Source organism: Heterocephalus glaber, unplaced genomic scaffold (genome assembly GCF_053883595.1).
Source record: "Heterocephalus glaber isolate CG9 unplaced genomic scaffold, H.glaber_assembly_v1.0 deba00001790, whole genome shotgun sequence".
In the NCBI taxonomy this organism is placed as follows: Eukaryota; Metazoa; Chordata; class Mammalia; order Rodentia; family Bathyergidae; genus Heterocephalus; species Heterocephalus glaber.
This window is the reverse complement of record NW_028258473.1, coordinates 1865999-1886831: the sequence shown is the minus strand read 5'-3', so window position 1 is coordinate 1886831 and position 20833 is coordinate 1865999. Positions and strand designations below refer to the sequence as shown.

Below are 20833 nucleotides of genomic sequence, written 5' to 3'. Positions count from 1 at the left end.
AGGCCGAAAGGGTAAGGATGTAACAAGCTGGAACAATCTTATACTCAACCACCTGGACTCCCTGAACTGGTAATCAAAGAGGATAGGGAAAAAATGAAATCGGAAATAATTTCTCAGATAACAGAGATTATGTCCATAGTGAAAAACATGATTAATAACTTCAGAACAGTCACATATAAAAAATAGAGGAGCTGAGGAAGATGATGGAATCCCATCATAGGAAACAAATGGAATCCATAAAACAGATGCAAACAGATATTCACAAGATTAAAAACGCCATTGAAAGTTTAAGCAGCAAAATGAGCCAATGTGAGGATAGAATATCAGATATAGAAGACAGGATTATAATTAGTGACCAGGAACAGAAAAAATTCTTAAAAATAGTAAGGGACCATGAAAAATCAATTCAGCAGTTGCTAGATAATGCAAAGAAGAATAACATAAGACTAATTGGAGTCAATGAAGAAACACAATAGAGGGCAAATTACATTAAAAAATCTGTTAACAGAAGTAATAGCAAAAAACTATCCAAGCAAGGGAAAAGAACTTGGCATACAGATAAGTGAGGCATATAGGATTCCAACTATCTGTGATAAAAAAAAAAAAATTGACACCTAGGCATGTAACAGTTAAGATTCCAGAAACCCAACAGAAAACAAAATTCTATAAGCAGTTAGAGAAAAGAAACAAATCACACACAAAGGAAAGCCCATCAGAAACACAGCAGACTTCTCAACACAAAGCCACAAGGCAAGAAGAGCATGGAGTGACGTATTTCCAGCCCTAAAAAAAAAAAAACTCCAACCCAGATTGATGTACCCTGCAAAGATATCTCTCAAAATTGATGGAGAAATAAGATACTTTCCTGACAAAGAGCACCTGAGGTACTTCATGAATACCAAACCAGCACTCCAAAAAAATTTAAACAATATCCTAAGAAAAGACAATGAGGATCACAAGCCCAGGAAGCCCAGAAGAATGAAACCATCAGGCACAACAAGAAATTAAATGCAAAGGTGGAGAATCCAACAAAAAGAAAAAAATCACGACAAGGGTAAATCAATACATATCAGTTATAACCATCAATGTTAATGATCTCAATTCACCAATTAAAAGAAATAGACTAATTATCTAATAACAAATGCTGGCAGGGGTGTTCGGAGTAAGGAACCCTTCTCCATTGTTGGTGGGAGTGCAGACTGGTGCAACCACTGTATAAATCAGTATGGAGACACCTCAACGAACTAGCCTTAGAGGTCCCATTCGACCCAGCTATCCCCCTACTGGGTATCTTTCAAAAGAACTAAAAGAATCTTACCACAGCGATTATGTGCACCTATGTTTATAGCTGCACAGTTTGTAATACCAAAAGTCTGGAAACAGCCCAAGTGCCCATCAACTGGAAACTGGATAAAGAAGATGTGGGGTTTTGTAATAAAATGGAATACTACTCAGCCATAAAGAACGAGAAACTAGAGACATTTATTGCTAAATGGATGCATATTGAGGCCATCCTCTTAAGTGAAATAAATAGGTCACATATGTGTAAATACTGAATAGTTTCTCTAGCGTGAGAAACTGAGAGTGTAAATAAGGATACACATGGATGAAATGGCCTAATAACATATTTCTTGGATTGTATTTCCATCGTGTGTCATATGACTATTGAAATTTAAATTAGGGAGAAGATTGGCTTATGTGGAGTCTGCTAACTAACTGGAGTTTTTTTTCAGATCATTATTTGTTCAATGTTGGTTTTGGGGATCTTTCTGAAACAAATCACATCCTCTGGTGTCTTGTTGGTGCTTGAGATGCTTTTTTAAGTTATATGGAAAGATGTTTAAGTGATTTTTAGTTTTGTTTTGGTTGAGTTCTACTGTATTTGAATATTATTGTAGTTTTTTTTCCCCTTGTATTGTTCTTCTTTGAATGGTTTTAATCTTTTTATGTCTGTGTGCTTGATAATAAAGTTATTTTAAAAAAAAGAAATAGACTGGCAGAATGGGTCAAGAACCAAGATCCACCAATATGCTCCATGCAAGAAACACACTTAATTCAAAAAGAAATTCATAGACTGAAAGTTAAAGGGTGAAAAACAATACTCCATGTGACAAGAACCTGAAAAAAGGCAGGAGTAGCTATCCTATTTGCAGAACAAATGGATTTAAAAACCAACACTAAGTAAGAGAGACAAAGAATGCATCACAACCTTGTAAAGGGAAAAATCCAAGAGGAAGAAATGACAATCATAAATACATATGCATCAAATACTAGGGCACCCAACTATATAAAACAAATACTAAATGAATAATTGATAATTTGAAATAGGAAAAGGTCCAAAGGGGTAAGGGAAAGGAAAGAAGGGAAAGGAAAAATTAAGAGAAATGAAAAAAAATGGAAATGAAGTCTATGTAAATAGGGAAGGGTGGAGGGGGTGAAGGGCACACAGGTAATGGGGAAAAAAAATAAGAACTGAGATGCATCATGTACAGGTACAAGCACCCAATGATAAATGTAAATGTATTGTATATCTAAAATGTACCAATAAAAGAATTTAAGGAAAATAAATAAAACAAATACTAACAGACATGAAAAATCAAATAAGCACTAATGCAATAGTAATGGGGGACTTCAATACCCAACTGTCACAAAGACTTAGATCAACTAGACAAAAAATAAACAATGAAATACTAGAACACAATAAAACTCTTAAAGAAATGGACTTAACAGATGTTTACAGAGTTTTGCACCCTGCAAAATCAGAATACACATTCTTTTCAGCTGCACACAGGTCATTCTCCAAAATAGATCACATTCTTGCTCATAGAACATTTTTAAGTAAGTGCAAAGGAACTGAAGTTATCTCCTGTATAATATCAGACCATAGTGTGATGAAATTAGAGATCAATAGCAAAAGAAACCACAAGAATTTGATAAACACATGGAAATTGAACAACACACTTCTAAATAACCAATGGGTCACAGAGGAAATTAAATAAGAAATCAGACAATTCCTACAATTAAATGACAATGCCACTACAACATATCAGAATCTGTGGGACATAGTGAAAGCAGTCTTATGAGGGAAATTCATAGCAGTGAATATTCATATTAGGAAAACAGAGCGAGCTCAAATAAACAACCTGATGCTGAAACTCAAATTTCTAGAAAAAGAAGAACAGGACAAAACCAAAGCTCATACAAGGGGGGAAATTATAAAGATCAGAGCAGAAATCAACATAAGGGATACTAAGAGAACAATACAAAAAAATCAATGAAGCAAAGAGTTGGTTTTTCAAAAGAATAAACAAAATTGACAAACCTTTAGCCAACCTTATCAAAACAATGGAAAGAAAAGACCCAAATCCATGCAATTAGGAATGAAAAGTATGAAATTATAAAGGACTCAGCAGCAATTCAGAGGATCATAAATACCTACTTTGAGAACCTATACACTAATAAGATAGAAAACACAGAAGAAATGGACAGATTCCTAGATACATATGAATTACCAAAGTTGAACGAAGAAGACCTAGAAATTCTAAACAACCCAATATTAATCAACAAAATTGAAAACATAATTACAAGCTTACCAATGAATAAATGCCCAGGTCCTGATGGCTTCACTGCTGAATTCTACAAGACATTTAGAGAAGAACTACTGTCACTGCTGTTTAAATTCTTCAATGAAAGTGAAAGGGAAGCAATACTCCCAAATTGATTCCTGGAAGCAAGCATCACTTTGATCACAAAGCAGAGAAAGACACAACCACAAAAGAACTATAGGCCAATCTCACTAATGAACATAGATGCAAAAATCCTCAATAAGATTCTGGCAAAGAGATTGCAGAAGTTCATACACCCTGACCAAGAGGGATTCATCCCAAGGATCCAGGGATTGTTCAACATATGCAAATCAATCAATGTAATACACTATATCAATAGAGCCAAGGACAAAAACCATATGATCTTCTCAATAGGTGCGGAAAAAGCAAAATCCAACACCCATTCATAATAAAAACACTACAGAAAATTGGAATAGACAGTCTATCTCAACCTGATAAAAGGCATCTATGAAAAACCATCAGCCAATATCATACTAAATAGTCAAAAACTGAAATCCCTCATGCTAAAATCAGGAACAGGACAAGGATATCCACTATCACCACTCCTGCTCAGTATAGTTTTGGAAATATTACCCAAGGAAATGAAGAAGTTAAATTGTCATTATTTGCAGATGACATAATACTCTATGTAGAAGACCCCATGAACTCCACCAAAAGTCTTCTTAGACTTAATGACTAAATTCAGTAGAGTAGCTGGAAACAAGATCAACACACAAAAATCAATAGCTTTCCTGTACACAAACAACAGACTCACTGAGAGAAGAACTGGAGAAATAGCTTCTTTCACAGGAGCATCAAAAAAATGAAAAACCGAGGAATCAACCTAATGAAGGAAATCAAAGACCTGTACTCTGAAAACTATAGCACTCTGAAAAAAGAGATTGAAGAGGATACCAAAAAATGGAAAGACGTCCCTTGGTCCTGGGTAGGAATAAGCAATATAGTGAAAATGGCCATACTCCCACAACTGCTAAATAGATTCAATGCAATCCCAATTGAAATTCTAGCAGCATGCTTCACAGACTTTGAGAAAACAATCCAAAAATTCATTTAAAATGAGAAGAGACCTAAAATAGCAAAAGCAATTCTAGGAAAGAAAGACAAAGTAGGGGGTATCACAATCTCCAACTTGAAACTATACTAAAAAGCTACTGTAATAAAAACAGCGCAGTACTGGAAAGAAACAGACCCGAGGATCAGTGGAACTGATTGGAAGATGCAGAAAACAACTCCAGACACACTCAGCCACCTCATCTTTGACAAAGGAGCCAAACACCCACACGGGAGGAAAGATAGCCTCTTTAATAAATGGTGCTGGAAAAGTTGGGTTTCAACCTGCCAAAGATTAAAACTAGACCTATATCTCTCAACAAGCACTAAACTAAAATCAAAATGGATTAAAAATCTAAATATTAAAACAGAGACACTAAACTTGCAGGAAGAGAGGTTAGGTAGAACTCTTGATGACATTGGCATAGGAAAAGATTTCATGAACAAAACCTCAGTCCCACATGAACTGTGACAAAGAATCAACATGTGGAATCTCTTCTTATTAAAAAGCTCTTCACAAAGGGCCAGGGATTTAGCTCAGTGGTTTTGGCGCCTGCCGCGCAAGTGCAAGTTCTCGAATTCTATCCCCTGTACCAAAAAAAAAAAAAAAAAGAATAAAAAGCTCTTTACAGCAAGAGAAACCACCAACAGTGTGAACAGACAACACACAATGTGGGAAAAAATTTTTACCAGCTGTTCCTCAGACAAAGGTCTACTATCTAGAATATACATGAACTTTAAAAAATTGGACCTTCCAAATTTAAAGACCCAATCCAAAAATGGGCATCTGAAATGAACAGACATTTTCAGATAAAGATGTAGAAATAGCAAATAAACATATGAAAAAATGTTCAACATCACTGGTCATTCAAGAGATGCAAATGAAAACAACACTGAGATTCCACCTCACCCCAGAAAGAATGCTGCTATCAAGAAATAAACCAATAACCAATGCTTGCAGGGCTGTGGGAAAAAAGGACCCTTCTCCACTCTTGGTAGGAGTGTAGATTAGTGCAACCACTGTGGAAATCAGTATAGAGATATCTCAAAAAACAAGGATTAAAAGTCCCATTTGACCCAGCTATTCCTCTGCTGGGTATCTTCCCCAAAGAATTAAAAGAATCATACCACAGCAATATATGTGCACTCATGTTCATAAGAGCACAGTTTCTAATAGCTAAAACTTGGAAAGAGCCCAATTGCCCATCAACTGGAGACTGAATAAAGGAAACATGTTTTTTTATATATAAAATGTAGTACTATTCAGTCATAAATAATGAGAAATTAGAGACATTTATAGCTAAATGGATGCACATTGAGGTGATAATCTTTAGTGAAATAAATAGGACACAGATGTATAAATATGGTATAGTTTCTCTGGGGTGAGAATCTGAAAGTGCAAATAAGGATCAAAATGTATAATAGATAATGTATAATAGGAAGAAAAGATCCAAAAGGGAAGGGGAAGTGGGAATGGTAGGGGAAAGGAAAGAAGGGAAACCAATAAATATGAGAAAATGAAAAAATGGAAACAAAGTTTTTGTAAATAGGGAGGAGTGGAGGGGTTGAAGAGAGGGCAGGGGAAGGGGGGAAAAAAAGAGGAACAGTAGATAAGCTATCAAAGGTTTTCAAAGGTAAGTTCAAGTTAATATGTTTATTTTTTATATTTTTCATTTTATTTATTATCTTGTATTATATTATAATATTGTAATCATTTTTATATGGATATTTTAAGGTTTTGGAACCAATCATCTGAGTTTCCATTATTTTTTATGGGGAAATTCACTTTGATATGCAAGTGCTTTGGATTACAAGCATGTTTCTGGAAAGAATTATGCTCACAAGCAAGGTTTTACTGTATACAGTGAACTTTGATAACAGAAGTCATGCAGACTACTGGTAAATGGCAGATAAGAGAATTTTCAACAACAAGACAGAAAAATATTTATTTAAATTGAAGAAAATTATAATGGAGCAGGGGATTTAGCTTAGTGGTGCTGTGCCTGTCTGTCAAGTGCAAGGTCCTGAGTTCAATTCACAATACAAAAATAATAAATAAAAATGAAAGAAAATGGATGTTTCCCTCACACTATACACAAAAAACAATTCCAGAACTTTAAATAGTTTAGATACAGGTCAATATTTTTCTGACCCTGGGCTAGGGAAGGGTTTTTTAAACAAGACCTAAAAAGAATAATGAGTAAGAAAAGTATGCAAATTCATCTACATTAAAAACAAGGGATTCTTGGGCTGGGGATTTAGCTCAGTGGTTTTGCCTCCTGCTGCACAAGCTCAAGGACCCGAGTTCGATCTCTGGTACCAAAACAAACAAACAAAAACAAGGAATTCTTTTGCAGTTCTGGGTAATGAAAAGCAGGCCCTTGGCAAAGGCTAGGCAAGCATTTGATCCCTGAGCTATATCCCTGGCCCAGAAGTTTTATGCTACACAAGCCCTTTAAAGAGAGTACTTCTACTAATAATACTCCAAACAGGGGAAGACTATAGATAGATAGATATAGACTATATATAGCTAGATTAAATATATACTTTGCAAAAGGGTTTATATCAAGAATATGTAATGATTGATTTTGGCAGTGCTGGGGATCAAAATCAGGGTCTCCTGCATACAAGGCAAGTGCTCTACCACTAAGCTACATTTCTAGCCCTATAATGAATTCTTGTACATCAGTAAAAGAAAGACATAACCCAATAGAAGAATTTAAAAAGTCATAAACAGTCATTACATAGAAAAAATACACATGTCTAATGGACAGATGAATAATCACTCAACCTAACTAGTAATTGGGAGAATGTAAATCAAGGAACAGCTAGGCACAGCAGTTCAAGCCTGTGGTGGCAGCTGCTTGGGAGGCTGAGGCTGGAGGATCACTTGAGCTCAAGGGTTTGAGACCAACCAAGGCAGCTTAGCGAGCCTCCCAAGGAAATAAAAGGAAATAAAAGTATACAAATCAAGGACACATTGAGATATCATACCAATTTCCAAAAGTGGAGATCTCTGACAATACCAAATTTGGGAATGGTATGGACCAATGTGATCTCTTAATATGACTGCTGGGATTGAGAATTGATGTATCAAATTTGTAAAACAGTTTGACCTTATTATGTAGTGCTTACCTTTGCATACCACTTCTAGTTAGATGTTAGTAAAAACATTAGCAAATGTTTTAGCATTTTAGGAGACATATACAATAATATTTACAGCAGCATTGTGTATAATAGCAGAAAAACTACAGACCAAAAATTGACAGACTACAGGGGGATGGGGAAAAAATAAGAATCAAGATATATTATGTAAAGGTACAAATCTCCAATGATGAATGTCATCATATTGTATACCTAAAATGTGCCAATAAAATTACTTAAAATATTGACAGACTAAATTGCATAAATATTATACATCAGTCAGACCAATGTATTGTATTGTATTGCAATGTATTGTAGTTCTACATATGAAAGAGAATGAACCTTATAATGTTGAATCAAAAAAGCCTGAGCTAGTCATGGCAGCATGTATGCAGGGAGACCCAAAAAACAAAACAAAATAAAAGAGGCCAAGGGCTGGAGTTATAGCTCAGCGTTACAATGTTTCCTTACTATCCAAAAAACCAAAACCAAAACCCAAATCCAGGGGCTGGGAAGTGCAGTTCAGTGGTAGAGCTCTTACCTAGCATTCAGAATGCTCTAAACAGCAAAAAGAGAGACACAGGGAAAGAAAGGGAAGAGATAGAGGATGGTTTAAGGAAGAAGCCCTTAAGTAGATATAAATTATCAATGTGGTAGTTGAGGGGAGAGCAAAATTCATGACTTTATTAGAGTATAATTGCTTGATTAACACAAATGATATAAAATAATTTTATGCATAGACCATTTATGAGCAGGTGTCATGAACAAATGACTATGATTAATACCATTCTATGCACCTGAAATACACAAAGATAAAATACTTTAAGCAAAATATAAAAAGATACTATAGCACCAAAACTTAAAGTACATGGGAGTAAGTTCCCAAAGTAAATACAACCTCTATAAATATTTTAATGAATTAATAAATGTCATATAATATGCTCTGTATAAATGTAGAGGCATTCAATGCTTTTAGAGTGGATGACCTAAAATTATATGAAGTCAATACAGTGTAAACAATAAATCCAAATCTTTTGAAGAAACTAATAAACATTTTATAAACTTTATATAGAAGGATAAATGTGAACTACTAGCTAAGCTTATCTTGAAACAGAAGCTTGACTTACCAGACACTAAGGTACTATACTCCTTAGTGGATTAATCAATTGATGAATTAATAACTGACTGTGCAGTTAGGAGGTAGGACCTGGGTGAGGAAGGTACCTCATCGGAAGTGTGTCTTTGGAGGGTATATCTCCTCTGTCTCTTCTCTTTCTATTTTCTGACTATGAGTTGAGCAGTTTGCTTCTGCCAGGACTTTCTGCCTTTGAACCAGCCAACCATGAACTGAACACTCTGGAACTCTAAGCTAAATAAACCACTTACTCCTTTAAGTTCTATATGTCATGCATTTGATCCCAGCAATGAAAAAATAACTAATACACATGGAGTAGTGCTGTGTGCATGTAATCCCAACTATTCAGGAGGCCAAGGCAGAAAGATCACAAGTTCAAGGCCAGACTGGAAAATTTAGAAAGACTCTGTTTCAACATTAAAGAATAAAAGTAAAAAGGGCTAAGGCTGTATCTTAGCACTATGATGCTAGCCTAGTATGCTAGAGGCCCAGGGTTCAAACCCAAGCACAACAGTAAATAAACAATGTTTTTGGCACTGGGGAATTGAATCCAGAGGCTTTTCACAGAGCTACATTGCCAGACCTTTTGAAAAATTATTTATTTTGATACTGGGTCTCAGTAAGTTGCCGAAACTGTGCTCAAAATTGAGAATGTTTTGTCTCAGTCTCGGAGATTGCTAGAGTCACAGGCATGCGCCAACTTGCCTAGCTAACCTTTTTTTTCCTTTTTTCCTTAAGTTCTTTTATTGGTACATTTTAGGTATACAATACGTTTACATTTATGATTGGGTGTTTGTACCTGTACATGATGTATCTTGATTGCTATTTTTTCTCCATTACCTGTGCACCGTTCACCCCTTCTACCCTTCCCTATTTACATAGACATCATTTTCATTTGTTTTTCTTTTCTCATAATTTTTTCTTTCCCTTCTTTCCTTTCCCCTTCCCCTCCCTTCACTCCTACCTCTTTGGACCTTTTTTCCTATTTAAAATTATCAATTATTCATTTTAATCATTTTAACCCTTATTTACACTTTCAGTTTCTCACACTAGAGAAACTATTCAATATTTACACATGTGTGTTCTATTTATTTCACTTAAGAATATGGCCTCAATATGTATCCATTTAGTGATAAAGGACTAGTTTCTCATTCTATAGAGCTGAGTAGTACTCCATTTTATGAAAAAAATCACATCTTCTTTATGCAGTTTCCAGTTGATGGGCACTTGGGCTGCTTCCAAGCTTTAGCTATTACCATCTGTGCTGCTATAAACATGGGTGCACATATATCGCTGTGGTATGATTCCTTTAATTCTTTTGGGAAGATACCCAGCAGGGGAACACCGGGGTCAAATGGGACCTCTAGTCCTAGTTCTTTGCGGTATCTCCATAATGATTTCTGCAGTGGTTGCACCAGCCTGCACTCCCACCAGGAATGGAGAAGGTTTCCTTTCTCTCCACACCCCCAACTGCGTTTGTTATTGAATGATTTAATAGCAGCCATTCTTTCTGGGGTGAGGTGGAATCTCAGTGTTGTTTTCATCTGCATCTCTTGAATGACCAGTGATGTTGAACATTTTTTCATATATTTATTTGCTGTTTTTACTTCTTTGTCTGAGAAATGTCTGTTCATTTCAGATGCCCATTTTTGAATTGGGTCTTTGAATGTGGGGGGGTCTGATTTTTTTCAATTCTTTATATATTCTAGATAGTAGTCCTTTGTCTGAGGTACAGCTGCTAAAAATTTTTTCCCACATTGTAGATTGTCTGTTAGCTCTGTTGGTGGCTTCTTTTGCAGTGCAGAAGCTTTTTATTACGATGAGATCCCAGTTCTTGATTTTTTGTGATACTTCCCTTGCTACTGAGGTTTTGTTCATAAAATCTTTTCCTATATCAATGTCTACAAGAGGTCTACCTCACTTATCTTCCAGCAAGTTTAGTGTTTCTGTCTTAATATTTAGATGTTTAATCCACTTCGATCTTAGTTTAGTGCATGGTGAAAGATAGGGGTCTAGTTTTAATCTTTGGAAGGTAGAAATCCAGTTTTTACAACACCATTTATTAAAAAGGCTATCTTTCCTCCAATGATGGTGGTTGGCTCTTCTGTCGAAAACGAGGTGGCTGAGTATGTCTGGAGTTGCTTCTGGATCTTCTAATCTATTCTACTGATCCTCAGGTCTGTTCTTTTGCCAGTACCATGCTGTTTTTATCACACTAGCTTTGTAGTATAGTTTCAAGTTGGAGATTGCGATACCCCCTGCCCTGTCTCTGATGCTTAGAATTTCTTTTGCTATCCTAGCTCTCTTCTGGCTCCAAATGAATTTTTGGATTGTTTTCTCTAGTTCTGTGAAGTATATTGTTGGAATTTCAATCGGCATTGCATTGAATCTATATAGTAGTTTTGGAAGTATGGCCATTTTCACTATATTGGTTCTTCCTACCCAGGAGCAAGGGATGTCTTTCCATTTTCTTGTATCCTCTTTGATCCCTTTTTTCAGAGTGCTGTAGTTTTCAGTGTAGAGGTCTTTTGCTTCCTTTGTTAGATTGATTCCTAGATATTTCATTTTTGGGGGTGCTATTGTAAAAGGAATTGTTTCCCTAATTTTTCTCCCAGTGAGTCTGTTATTCGTGTGCAAGAAGGCTATTGTTTTTTGAGTGTTGACATTGTATCCAGGTACTCTAGTGAATCTGTCAATTAAATCTAGAAGTGTTTTGGTGGAGTTTTTTGGGTCTTCTATGTAAAGTGTCATATCATCAGCAAATAATGAGAGTTTAACTTCTTCCTTTCCAATCTTTATTCCTTTTATTTCTTTCTCTCTTCTAATTGTTGTGGCTAATATTTCCAGAACTATGTTGAACAAGAGTGATGATAGTGGGCATCCTTGTCTTCTTCCTGATTTTAGTGTGAAAGTTTTCAGTTTTTGACCATTTAGTATGATGTTGGCTGTTGGTTTTTCATAGATAGCCTTAATCAGGTTGAGATAAAGATCTTCTATTCCAATTTTCTGTAGGGGTTTTATCATGAATGGGTGTTGGATTTTGTTGAATGCCTTTTCTGCCTCTATTGAGATGATCATATGGGTTTTGTCCTTGACTCTGTTAATATAGTGAATTACTTTTATTGATTTACGAATACTGAACCATCCTTGCATCCCTGGGATAAATCCGACTTGGTCAGGGTGTATGATCTTCTTGATGACCCTCTGTATTCTGTTGGCCAGTATCTTGTTGAGGATTTTTGCATCTATGTTCATTAGAGAGATTGGCCTGTAGTTCTCTTTTTGGGTTGGGTCTTTCCCTGCTTTTGGAATCAAAGTAACACTTGCTTCCAGGAATGAATTTGGAAGCCTTGCTTCCCTTTCAATTTCCTTGATGAGTTTAAAGAGTAACGGCAATAGTTCTTCTTTAAATGTCTTGTAGAATTCAACAGTGAAGCCATCAGGATCTGGAATTTTATTTGTTGGTAAGTTTCTTATTACATTTTCAATTTTAATCATTGTAATTGTGGTGTTTAGAATTTGTATATCTTCTTCATTTAATTTTGGCAATTCATATATATCTAGGAATCTGTCCATTTCTTCTGTGTTTTCCATTTTTATCAGAGTACAGGTTCTCAAAGTAGGTATTGATGATCCTCTGGATTTCTGTTAGATCTCTTGTGACTTCACCTTTTTCATTCTTAATTGCATGTAATTTGTGCCTTTTCTTTCCTTTTTTTGATAAGGTTGGCTAAAGGTTTATCAATTTTATTTATTCTTTCAAAAAACCAACTCTTTGATTCATTGATTTTTTGTTATCATTCCCTTAGTCTCCATTGCATTGATTTCTGCTCTGATCTTTATAATTTCCTCTCTTGTATGAGCTTTGGATTTGTTATGCTCTTCTTTTTCTAGGAGCTTAAGGTTCTGCATTAGGTTATTTATTTGAGTTCTCTCTGTTTTCCTAATATGGGCATTCACTGCTATGAATTTCCCGCATAGAACTGCTTTTATTGTGTCCCATAGATTCCTGTATGTTGTACTGGCATTATCATTTACTTGTAGAAACTGTTTAATTTCTTCTTCATTTTCCTCTGTGACCCATTGGTTGATCAGGAGGGTGTTATTCAGTTTCCATGTGTTTGTGGGGGTTTTGTGGTTTTTTATGTTATTGATCTCCAATTTGATTGCATTATGGTCTGATAATATACAGGGAGTAACTTCAATTCTCTTACATTTACTTAGACATGTCCTATGAGCTAGCATGTGGTCTATTCTGGAGAATGAACAGTGTGCAGATGAAAAGAATTTGTGTTCTGATTTTGTGGGATGGAACACTCTGTAAACATCTATTAAGTCCATTTGTTCAATAACTTGGTTCAGTTCTAGAATTTCCTTGTTTATTTTTTGTCTAGATGATCTGTCTATTTGTGATAATGGGGTATTGAGGTCCCCCACTACAATTGTATTAGTGCTTATTTGGTTTTTCATGTCCATTAATATTTGTTTGGTATAGTTGGGGACATTTGTATTTGGTGCATATATATTAATGATTGTCATCTCTTCCTCTTAGATTGTTACCTTCACAAGGATGTAGTGACCATCTTTGTCTCTCTTAATTAGTTCTGGTTTGAAATCTACTTTTTCTGCAAATAATATTGCTACCCCTGCTTTTTTCTGGGTTCCTGTGGCATGGAGAACTGTTTTCCGTCCTTTTACTTTCAGTCTATGAATTTCTTTTTGAGTTAGGTGTGTTTCTTGTATACAGCATATTGATGGATTTTGCTTCTTAATCCATTCTGTCAGTCTATTTCTTTTTATTGGTGAATTGAGGCTATTAGCATTGATGGTTATAATTGATAGATATTGATTCATCCTTGTCGTGATGTTTTACTTTTGTTGGCTCTTTTATTTTATTTTTCCCCCTTTCCCTTTAGTTTCTTACCTTGCCTGGTGGCTTCCCTCTGTTGGGCCTCATGGAGTGTGATCTTCATTGTTTTTTTCTAGGATATTGTTTAGAAGTGCTTGTAGTGCTGGTTTGGTGTTCATGAAATTTCTCAGGTGTTCTTTGTCATGGAAGAATTAGATAATTTCCCCATCAATTTTGAAAGACAATTTTGCAGGATACAGCAGTCCACGTTGGAAGTTATTTTCTTTTAGGGCTTGAAATACTGCACTCCAGGCTTTCCTTGAGCTGAGGGCTTGTGTTGAGAAGTCTGCTGTGATTCTGATGGGCTTTCCTTTGTAGGTTATTTGTCTAACTGCTTGTAGGATTTTGTTTTTCTGTTGGGTTTCTGGGATCTTGACTATTATATGTCTAGATGTAGATTTTTTTATCATGACTAGTTTGAGTTCTATATGCCTCACTTATCTGTATGTGCAATTCTCTACGTCTGTTTGAGAAGTTTTCCACTATTACTTCTGTGAACAGATTTTTTATGTCAATTGTACTTTCTCCTGTTTTTTCACAGACTCCTATCAGTCTTATGTTATTCTTCTTTGCTTCGTCTAGCTGCTGGGTTGATTTCTCGTGGTCCCTTGCTATTTTTAAGAAATCTCTGTTTTCATGTTCCTTAACCACAATCCTGTCTTCTATATCTGATATTCTACCTTCAGATTCCCTTAATCTGGTGTGTATACTTTCAATGAAATTTTTAATCTCCTGAATATCTGTTTGAATTTGTTTCATGGATAATCCATTTCTTTCTTATGTTGGGCGATGTTAGTGTCCATTTCTTATGCTGGGTATTCATGGCTTCCAGCATGTTTCCGAGCTCATCTATTTTTTTTTTATCTGTTTCTGCTCTAGAGCCTCTAATCATGTCTTTCACTCTGCTCACCATCTCTGTAGTTATCTGGGAGATTATTTTTGCTTTGAATTTTTCTAGAGCCTCATTCATCTGTTCTGTTACTTCCTGTGCCATCAGTTCAGGGTGTCCAGGTCGTTGATTATCAGACTTTTCCTCCTCATTTTCCCCGAGGTTTACCCTTGGTGGGGTGGAAGTCTGAGTTTGTGCCTTGCTTAAATGTCTTCTCATTTTTCTTTTTGGTACTGTCCTTCATTTAACTCCTGGTTTGATACTTCAACATTGCTTATTGTAAGTATCTTTGTTGCTTGTAATTAGAAGCCTTAGGGAATGATTGCTTCTCAAGGTGTCTTCCAGATGTAGCTAGTCTGTAAGTTTTGAGACTCTAATGATTCTGAGGCTATCTCCTTTTCATTATATAAGGAAGGACCACTGACTAGATCAATAACAACACCTTAGCCCAATTGATACAATCAGCAACACCATAGCATCAAGTACATCTTAGAAAATGACATTTTGTGGTAGTTATTAATCTACCACCCTTAACAGTGTGAATTGAATCAAAATCAAGGACCACCCAGCAAATGTTTATAGTGAATAAACTCTTCAATATAACAACTTTACCCTTTGGGATGGGGAGTTAAAAGGAGTTTGGGAGGGAGGGATAGATAGGTAGAAGGATAGGGAAAGGTTAGCAATGAGGCCAGAGGACACAGGCAAGAGAAGGAAAAAGAGAATAAAAAAAAATAAAGAAGAAATCCAACTGAGGGCCAGAACAGGAACAAAAAGGGAGATAAACAATGTGGGACAGCAAAAGAGAGTGTAAGAGAGAGAGAAAGGAAAGAGAAAAGAAAGAAGAAAAAAAGGAGAGAAAAACAAAAATTTGCAAAGAGTTGGAAAAAAAAATAAAGATAAGAGGAGAAAAAAAACCCAAACCAATAATACTAATTTTGGAAATGAAAAATAAAAATGAAAATGAAGGGCCTCCTTCAGGGTATGTCTCTGCTGTCACAATAGACAATGTGGATAGCAGTGTGCAGATACAAGTCAATGAGTCTCAGCAAGCCAGTCGCAGACCCATGAGATTCACGCAGATTTCTAGCTGCAAGTCCCAAGTTGTGCTCCCTGTCCTCCTGTAGGATTGAACTCTGCAGGGTTGTACTGCAGGTCCCAGCTGCCCTTCCCCTGCAGATAGTCCCAGTTCCGATGGGAGGTGATGATCCCTCCAACTTACCCACTAAGGTGGTCTGGTGGTCTGGTGTCCCCTGTGTCTTTATAGTGTGGAACCAGGTGGCAGTATAGCCAAGAGGCCAGAGGAGCGAGCTGAATGGGGTGGGTTCCGTGCAACGGAGGACCCCTCTACGGCGTCAGCGGATATGCCTGGCTGCAAGTGCTGGTGGGGCGGATTCCCTGCGACTGGGGACACCCTGCAACTGGGGACCCTTCTGTGGTGTCCGCAGATGTGCCTGGCGGGTGCTGGCTGGATGTGGTGGGTTCACTGAGATCGGGGACCCTGGCTAAACTTTTAAAAATCCACTTTCTTTTTTTTTTTTTTGTATTAAATTCTTTTATTGGTACATTGTAGGTATACAACACAATTACATTTCTCTTTGGGAATTGTACCTTTATATAATGCATCTTGGTTCTTATTTTTTCCCCATTCCTAGCCCTCCCTTCACGCCCTCCACCCTTCCCTATTTACAAAGACTTTACTTCCATTTTTTCCATTTCTCATCATTTTTTCCTTTCCTTTCTTTCCTTTCCCCTGTGCCTCCCACTACCCCTACCCCTTTGGACCATTTATTCCTATTTTACATTATCGATTATTCATTCTAATAATTGGTACATTTTAGGTATACAATATAATGACATTCATCATTGGAAATTTGCACCTTTACGTAGTCTCTCTTGGTTCTTATTTTTCACCCTTGCCCAGCCCTCCCTTCAACCCCTCCAGCCCTCTCTATTTACAAAAATTTTGTTCCTATTTTTCCATTTTCTCATATTAATCCCATTCCCTTCTATCCTTTCCCTTAGCCCTCCCACTTCCTTCCCCTTTTCCCCTTTTCTTCCTATTTCACATGACCTATTATACATTTAGTCCTTATTTACACTTTCAGTTTCTCACACCAGAGAAACTAATAGGTATTTACACATCTGTGTCCTGTTTATTTCACTTAAGAGTATTACCTCAATGTGCATCCACTTAGCTATAAATGTCTCTAATTTCTCATTTTTTATGGCTGAGTAGTACTCCATTTTATAAAAAAACCACATTTTCTATATCCAGTCTCAAGTTGATGGGCATTTGGGCTGTTTCCAAGTTTTAGTTATTACAAACTGCGCTGCTATGAACATGGGTGCACATATATCACTGTGGTATGATTCCTTTAATTCTTTGGGGAAGATCCCCAGAAGTGGAATAGCGGGGTCAAATGGGATTTCCAGCCCTAGTTCTTTGAGGTATCTCCATACTGATTTCCACAGTGCTTGCACCAGTCTACACTCCCACCAGCAGTGGAGCAGGATTCCTCTTTCCCCACAGCTCCACCAGCATTTATCAGTGGTTGATTTCATGATAGCAGCCATTCTTTCTGGAGTGAAGTGGAATCTCAGTGTTGTTTTCATTTACATCTCTTGAATGACCAGTGATGTTGAACATTTTTTCATGTATTTATTTGCTATTTGTACTTCTTTGTCTGAGAAATGTCTGTTCATTCCAGATGCCCATTTTCACATTAGGTCTTTAAATTTGGGAGTTCTGATCTTTTTAAGTTCTTTATAGATTCGATATAGTAGACCTTTGTCTGAGGAAAAGCAGGTGAAGATTTTTTCCCACATTGTGGATTGTCTCTTCACACTGCTGGTGGTTTCTCTTGCTGTGCAGAAGCTTTTTAATAAGAAGATATCCCATTTGTTGATTGTTTGTGCTAGTTCATGGGCAACTGAGGTTTTGTTCATAAAATCTTTCCCTACACCGATGTCTTCAAGGGTTCTACCTAACCTCTGTTCCAACTGGTTCAGAGTTTCTATTTTAATATTAAGATCTTTAATCCATTTTGATTTTAGTTTAGTGCATGGTGAGAGATACAGGTCTAGTTTTAATCTTTCGCAAGTTGAAGCCCAATTTCTCCAGCATCATTTATTAAAGAGGCTATCTTTCCTCTAGTGAGGGTGTTTGGCTCCTTTATTGAAGATGAGATGGCTGAGTGTGTCTGGCGTTGTTTCTGCACCTTCTAATCTGTTCCACTGGTCCTCAAGTCTGTTTCTTTGCCAGTACCATGCTGTTTTTATCACAGTAGCTTTGTAGTATAGTTGCAGGTTGGGGATTGTGATACCCCCTGCCATGTCTCTGTTACCTAGAATTGCTTTTGCTATTCTGGGTCTCTCCTTGCTCCAAATGAATTTTTGGATTTTTTTCTTGGGGTCTATGAAGTATGCTGCTGGGATCTCAATTGGAATTGCATTAAATCTGTATAGCAGTTTTGGAAGTATGGCCATTTTCACTATATTAATCCTTCCTACCCAGGAGCAGGGGATGTCTGTCCATTTTCTGATATCATCTTCAATCTCTCTTTTCAGAGTGCCATAGTTTTCAGAGAAGAGGTCTTTGATTTCTTTCGTTAGGATGATTCCTAGGTATTTCAGTTTTTTGGATGCTATTGTGAAAGGAATTATTTGCCCTATTTCCCTCTCAGTGAGTCTGTCATTCGCGTAGAGGAAAGCTATTGATTTTTGTGTGTTGACCTTGTAACCAGCTACTTGGCTGAATTTGGTTATTAAGCCTAGAAGACTTTTGGTGGAGTTCTTGGGGTCTTCTATATAGAGTATCATGTCATCTGCAAATAATGACAATTTGACTTCTTCATTTCCTATCTTTATTCCTTTTATTTCTTTCTCTTGTCTAATTGCCATGGCTAATGTTTCCAGAACTATACTAAACAAGAGTGGTGATAGTGGACATCCTTGTCTTGTTCTTGATTTGAGTGTGAAGGATTTCAGTTTTTGACCATTTAGTATGATATTGGCTGTTGGTTTTTCATAGATGGCTTCTATCAGTTTGAGGTAGAGACCATCTATTCCAAGTTTTTGTAGGGTTTTTATGATAAATGCATGTTGGATTTTGTCAAATGCTTTTTCTGCATCTATGGAGAAAATCATATGGTTTTTGTCCTTGGCTCTATTGATATAGTGTATTACATTGATTGATTTTCATATATTGAACCATCCCTGCATCCCTGGGATGAATCCCACTTGATCAGGGTGTATGATCTTCTTGATGATCTTCTGCATTCTGTTTGCCAGTATCTTATTAAGGATTTTTGCATCCATGCTCATTAGTGAGATTGGCCTATAGTTCTCTTTTTCAGTTGGGTCTTTCTCTGCTTTGGGGATCAGGTGATGCTTGCTTCCAGGAATGAATTTGGGAGTATTGCTTCCCTTTCAATTTGATTGAAGAGTTTAAACAGTAGTGGCAGTAGTTCCTCTCTAAATGTCTTGTAGAATTCAGCAGTGAAGCCATCAGGGCCCAGGCTTTTCTTAGGTGATAAGTTTTTAAATACATTTTCAATTTCATTGGTTGATATTGGGTTGTTCAGAATTTTTAGGTCTTCTTCGTTCAACTTTGGTAATTCATATGTATCTAGGAATCTGTCCATTTCTTCTGTGTTGTCCATCTTATTGGCGTATAGGTTCTGGAAGTAGGTATTGATGATGCTCTGGATTTCTGCTGGGTCTGTTGTAATTTCACCTTTTTCATTCCTAATTGCATGGATTTGGGCCTTTTCTTTCCTTTCTCTGACAAGGTTGACTAAAGGTTTATCAATTTTGTTGATTCTTTCAAAGAACCAACTCTTGGCTTCATTGATTTTTTTGTGTGTGTCATTCTCTTAGTCTCCATTGCATTGATTTCTCCTCTGATCTTTATAATTTCTTCCCTTGTATGAGCTTTGGCTTTGTTCTGCTCTTCTTTTTCTAGAAGCTTGAGGTTCAGCATCAGGTTGTTTAATTGGGATCGTTCTGTTTTCCTAATATGCGTATTCACTGCTATGAATTTCCCTTGTAAGACTGCTTTCATTGTGTCCCATAGATTCTGATATGTTGTATTGTCATTGTCATTTAATTGAAGGAACTGTCTGATTTCTTCTTTAATTTCCTCTGTGACCCATTGGTTATTCAGAAGTGTGCTGTTCAATTTCCACGTGTTTATGAAATTTTTTGAGTTTCTTTTGCTATGGATCTCCAATTTCATCGCATTATGGTCTGATAATATACAGGGGATAACTTCAATTCCTTTGCACTTACTTAAACATGTTCTATGTGTGAGTATGTGGTCTACTTTGGAGAATGCCCCATGTGCAGCTGAGAAGAATGTGTATTCTGATTTTGTGGGGTGGAAGACTCTGTAAACATCTGTTAAGTTCATTTGTTCAAGAGTTCGATTGAGTTCTAGTATTTCATTAGTTATTTTTAGTCTAGTTGATCTATCTATTTGTGACAGTGGGGTGTTGAGGTCCCCCACTACAATTGTATTAGTGCATATATGACTTTTCATGTCCGTTAGTATTTGTTTTATATAGTTGGGTGCACTAGTGTTTGGTGCATAGATATTTATGACTGTCATCTCTTCCTCTTGGATTATTCCCTTTACAAGGATGTAGTGTCCTTCTTCATCTCTCTTAATTAGTGTTGGTTTGAAATCTACTTGATCTGCCACGAAGATAGCTACTCCTGCTGTTTTTCGGGTTCCTGTTGCATGGAGTATTGTTTTCCACCCTTTAACTTTCAGTGTATGAGTTTCCTTTTGAATGAAGTGTGTTTCTTGTATGCAGCATATTGTTGGATTTTGCTTCTTGACCCATTCTGCCAGTCTATTTCTTTTGATTGGTGAATTGAGACCCTTAACGTTGATGGTTATAACTGAAACGTATTGACTTGTCATTGCCATGACTTTTTCTTTTTGTTGGGTTCTCCCCCTTCACATTTAATTTCTTGTCATGCCAGATGGGTTCATTCTGCTTTGCTTCCTGGGGTTGTGATCCTCAATGTCTGTTCCTAGGCTATTGTGTAAAATTCTTTGGAGTGCTGGTTTG

At 36.6% G+C, this 20833-nt stretch overlaps 1 protein-coding gene across 1 annotated transcript in view; it reads left to right on the top strand.

Moving 5' to 3' along the window:
- The window catches only part of Yipf6 (Yip1 domain family member 6), a 110169-nt gene that overhangs the window by 19053 nt on the left and 70283 nt on the right, over positions 1-20833 (top strand). The gene's annotated exons all lie outside the window — the stretch shown is intronic.